Here is a 5656-nt window from a genome sequence, read left to right as displayed (position 1 = left end):
CACAGCTTCTCTGGGCAGCTATGCCAGTGCCTCACCAATCTCTGAGGAAAGAATTTCTGTATAACATCTAACCTAAATCTTCTTTTTTTAGTTTAAGACACTTTCACCTTGTCCTATGTCCATCAGACTGCACCAAAGGTCAGTCTCTGTCTCGTTTAAAAACTTCCGTAAAGCCACAAGGAGGCCTCCCAGGGGCCTATTCTTCTCCAAGCTGAAAAAGCCCAGCTCTCCTAGCTGTCTCAGAAGGAGAGGTGCTCCATGCCCTTGATCATTTTCATGGACTACTCTGGACCCACTTCAACAGCTCCGCATCCTTCTGGTGCTGGGGCCCCAGGCCCAGAGACAGTACTACAGCTGGGACTTCACAAGGGCAGAGCAGAGAGGGATAATCCCTTCCCTCTCCCTGCTGCCAGCCCTCTTTAGATGCAGCCCAGGATACTGTTGACCTTCTGGACTGCAAGTGCACACAGCTGGCTCATACCTAGCTCATATCTACCAGAACTCCCTACTCCTTCTCCGCAGGTCTGCTCTCAAGTTCTTCTCCCAGGGGTTGGAAGGGACCTCTGGAGATAAGTCCAACCTCACTGCTAAAGCAAGTTCCCTACAGCAGGCTGCACAGTTTGTACTTGTACCTGGGATTGCCCCAACCCAGGTGCAGCACAAGTGCAGCACCTTGCACTTGGACATTAGGTTAATGTGGGCTCACTTCTCAAACTTGTCCAAGCCAAACAGATTTGAATTCCTCTTTCCAGGCTAAGTTGCTTTGTTCTGAAGTCAAATACTATGCTATAGAAAGAAAACAGCAAAAGTAACACACCCTTAACATTAGATTGCACAGCTAGTTGTAATTTTACTCTTAGTCTTTCTCCTTTCATGCTCATGCTACATGGGTCTGTTGTCTTTACCATTTATTCAATAACAAAATCGCCTAAAGCATCATTTCACTGCATACCAGAAGCAGAGTGAAGTGCTCACCACATCTTTCAGCTCAGCTTTCAAATATTTGCAGAAGGAACTACTTGTTTGTATATATGGAAAACTAAAATCCTAACAAATAGTAGGAGACTGTACAATATGTTCAGGAATAGAGAATCAGTCTTTGTAGTAAGATCCAAGCAATTGCAGAGGCCAGCTCACTTTTCAGAGCACCAATTGAGAAGTTGTGATGACTGTAGGTTGCTGCTATTTTCACCTGATTCTCTTAGTTGTCCCATTTTTTGAAGGTTTGCTATTGGTACTGTTGGAAGGAGGAGGATGTTCTGTTGCTTTATCAACAGATAATACCATTGTCTTTTTTAATATACACCATAATGAGATACTGCTGACCTACAATAAATCTGTTTAGGATTACACTGGGAACATCTACCTTCCATCCTAAGGAAAAAACTGCTGATTATGTTTGGTCACAAAAGGCTGATCCTGCACTCTTCACACAGCCCAAGCTTACCCTCATATCAGAGGGCTTCAGACAGGCACACTGAAAGAATGGATCCCAAGTGTAACCAATTATTTCCTTGTGATGGAAAATGTAAGCATAATCCAAAAAAGGCATAGAGACTGATACACTGGTTTGGAACAAATTCCTGTACTCCATCACTCCCTTACATATGAATGATTGCGGTGCCCTCATGGATATTTTTAATACTCTTGTTATATAAAACTGTATAAATTCAGGAAAAAATTGGAGGAAGATCATCTTTTTAAGAAAACATGCTGATTCCCAGAAGACTGGAAATGTACTTCAAGAGTAATTTGTCTTTATGTAAATCTAAACCATGGCTATTTTTGATGCAGTGACTGAACTCATAATTCACAGGATCAAATTGAAACATTTGTCAAGAACTGCAAACCAATTGTTGAAAGGCATGCATTTGCCATGGGATGTTAAATATAAGTTTACACAAGTGCAGAAGATTTTGCTGTGATGAGCCCTCTGCAGAAATAGTTAATTAATGTTAAATTCAAGTCTCATTCATAGCAATTAACAAAGCTCATCTTCATAAAGTGCCTTTAGCAGCCAATATTTGTCATCTGGAAAATGGAACAAATCACATAAAAACAGTTATGAATATGGGAGTAATTTAGAGTTCATTAATAATACAAAGAACAAACCTGTTTTCTGTCTCTTCAAGGAATCACTGTAATTTGCAGGCTGCAATGCAAAATGAGATGGAGCACAATGATTAATCTGTGAGCTATGGAATAACTACTATACATATAACAGATGTCTGCTGTGACAAGGGGCACATTACCTCCATGTTTATATAAAGAAAGAAGAGGGATTCAACTGTTTTATATGGGAGAGTTGTGGGAAAGATCTCAGAAAGCCCTCTATGAGAAGGTAGGGAATTATAAATATTTGCAAGTGTTTATTCAGGTGCCAAGTACAGTACACTGGTGAAACATGGCCTGAATGCAAAGGGGAGTAAGGGGAAAAACATCTGATGTAGATGTTACTGGTTTCATTTCACTGGTACAGATATTAATTCAGTTCATCTCTCTTGGTTGGCACCAGTGCTTAGCCAGAACTTGCATGTTCATTAATGTCAGATGAACAGATGACAGAATTTTTTTTCCAAGATAAAATCTTGCTGGAGAAAGGATATTATTAAAAGGATTTCCTTTTGAGTAATTAGAAACACACAAAGTAGCTTACTTTTTCAAAGGTGGGTAGATGTCAGGCTCTTTAGAGAAATGGCATCAGCTACACTTCTGCTTTCCCCATGCTAAGTTTTGGTAGCAGTTGACACTGCTGGCGGTGGGTCTTCTCCCAACACCACAGGTTTGCACCACTAGACCAAGCTCTTTAGGGAACATTGGAAGTCCATATTCCTTTGCCTGGATAGTAAGAGAAAGGTAGACAGTACCTGCTGCTGCTGGAGGATTTAGTCCCAAGCCCCAGCTGCATTGCTGGGGTCCTCTTTGACTTCTGAAGCTAGAGTTGGGGTTGCTCAACCTGGAAAACAGAAGGATCCTGGGAGACCATATAGAGGCCTTCCAGTACTTAAAGGGGCCTACAGGGAAGATGAGGAGAGATCCTTTGTCAGAGAGTGCAGTGACAGGACAAGGGGTAATGGTTTTAAACTAAAAGAAGGTAGATTTAGATTAGATAGAGGAAGAAAGTCTTTACAATAAAAATGGTGAGTCACTGGAACAGGTTGGCCCTGGAGGTATTCAAGACCAGATTGGATGGGACCCTGGGCAGCCTGATCTAGTGGGAGGCAGCCCTGCTCATGGCAAGTGGTTGGAATTGGGTGGGCTTTAAGATCCCTTCCATCCCAAACCATTCTATGATTCTAATGTAAGTATTGCTTCCCTCAGTGAAAAATCCCAGTGAAGCAGACAACAAACATAAACATTAGGATTCAGCTCAAATCAGCTGCAAGCTACATACAAGCTACATGGTTCAGGCCCATCATGCTCAGGTCATCTTTAACAGCTCTCTGATCTCCACAGATCACATTTTTGTTCACATGGCAACAAATACATGTAGACATTTAAATGTTGGTGCGTAATTCACAAACTAAATCCGTCTCAATTTTGCCCTTATGAAAAAGAGACACTGAAAACCACATCAGAATGCGGGTGTTCACTGAGACGGGCACTTCCTTCTCCACTGTACATCTCAGCATTCAGGCAGACTGAAGCACTGGGAATTCTGCCAGCGCTTATATCCAATGATTGCATAGTAAGGAACACATACCCATTCTATTCTCTGCAGACTGATCCAAGCATATAAAAACCAGGGAATCTCAATCGACTGTTTCTCTCCTGTTTAACAGACCTGAGCAGCCCAAATAACACACAATTCATTCAAAAATCTTGCAGTTTAAGTTTGCCCCCTAATGGAAATAACCTGAGTGCCCATCAAATCAGCTCCCCTTCTTCTCATCCACTGCTATGCTGAAGGGGGCTGGGAAGGGTATGATTTTAGAGCACACCAAGCTCCATCTGCCCCCAGGGAGACTGTTAGAAAATGATCCCAATTAATTAATATGGCCTTAGGTACTGACAGAGTAAAATCATGGGACTGTCATCAGCAGATGGTTTATACCCACACTGCTGTAGGGGGTTAGTAAGAACTACGTTGCTAAACGATGGTAAACAGGGAACGAAAGAAAAGAAGGGAAGAAAAAGGAAATAGAAGTTATGCTGATACACCTGATATACCCTGAGGCTCTCAAAGGCTCAGCAAAAGTGCAGGATAGTAGCTAGGTATAGATGGTGCTGATTAGATCTTCTCTTACCACTCACAACGCTGACTTCCAATTTCATTTTAAACCATTGCCAGAAGAACTCAGGGGAAAAAAAAATCCATTTATGTTACGACGTCAGAAAACTGGAATAGATAATGCCTAGGCAGGGAAAGACATTTTTTAATAAATTCTGCTGCTTAGTTGAGCAGGGAGTAACTCATGGACTTACAAGCTAAGCTTGTTGTGTATTTGGGCGTAAGAGAAGTGCTTGTGAAACTCTGACTGACTTCAAAAGTAACAGAAGTGGGTCTTTCAGAAAACAAGCTATCAAATATATGCTCATTACCACCCATGGCAATAAGTGTAACTGTATTTGTTTCACACTGGTTACTGCAGTATCACAACAAAACAATGGCAGCAAAACAATGTTTGGCTCACTCTCCATTGAGGAAAAGTGAGAGACACCGTACATGTAAGATCTGATGCTGCCAGTTCTCTCCACACTTCTAAACTACCATTTTCCACTGAGATCTGGCAAACTTATGTACACGGCAACAATCCCAAATTATACACAGTGCAAAACGTGCCAGAATCAGAAAACAAAGTATTACTGAGAATGGCTTTTTCTTACAAAATAGAAGTGAGTTTTGAGGGATTTCCTTTAAACAGAAGCTGAAGGTTTAAATATGAACCATGAAGCTAGTCTCATTTTCAATGAGAAGCCATCACTACAATGACACTCACAGACCAGCAATTAAAATTCTCTTTATTAGAAATTACGATCAAATGATGCAGGAGACTAGTGACATAAAACATACGACAGGTGAGTACTGCTCAAAGTCTGAACATCTCACATGCAGCACAAGTTAGTCCATGAAGCAAAGCGACAAAATACAATCTCATATAGGAGATGCAAAATAGTACCAAGGTGGTTTTCTTTGGACACAAAGCAAGCATCTCAGGCCAACTTACTTATGCAGGCAGCTGAAGGGAAAGCGAGCCACACTACTGCTGAGTGTGCAGGAGTCCTGAAAGGTGAGCTGAGTGTCTGGGGAATGCACAGGATTTCGGGACTGCCTGTATTTGCCTTCTACATTCAATTTCATATGATATGATTAACTGAATGACTTGCAGCAAAAACAAGATGGTATTTGCTATAAGGAACACTCCATGTAGTTAAAATAACAGACTGGTCAGAGTACAATAATCCCACTTATTTCCTGATTCATCCGCTCTGCCTGAGAGTGTGGAGAGGTGGGAGGAAAAAGGGCAAGACTTCCAGTTTGCAAAGCAGGATATAAGTAAGAGATGGAGCACAGTCTCCTTTACAGAGTCTGCAGACACAAAAATGTACACTTACTTACCTTCCAAAACCCAAAATAAGCAGAACAGATAAACATAAGGAAAAGCAAAATGAAAAATAGATTTAGTATAAATAATTTGTTATTAAGAAATAAAGA

The sequence above is a fragment of the Meleagris gallopavo genome, chromosome 1 (assembly GCF_000146605.3).
Source record: "Meleagris gallopavo isolate NT-WF06-2002-E0010 breed Aviagen turkey brand Nicholas breeding stock chromosome 1, Turkey_5.1, whole genome shotgun sequence".
In the NCBI taxonomy this organism is placed as follows: domain Eukaryota; kingdom Metazoa; phylum Chordata; class Aves; order Galliformes; family Phasianidae; genus Meleagris; species Meleagris gallopavo.
This window is presented reverse-complemented; position numbering follows the sequence as displayed.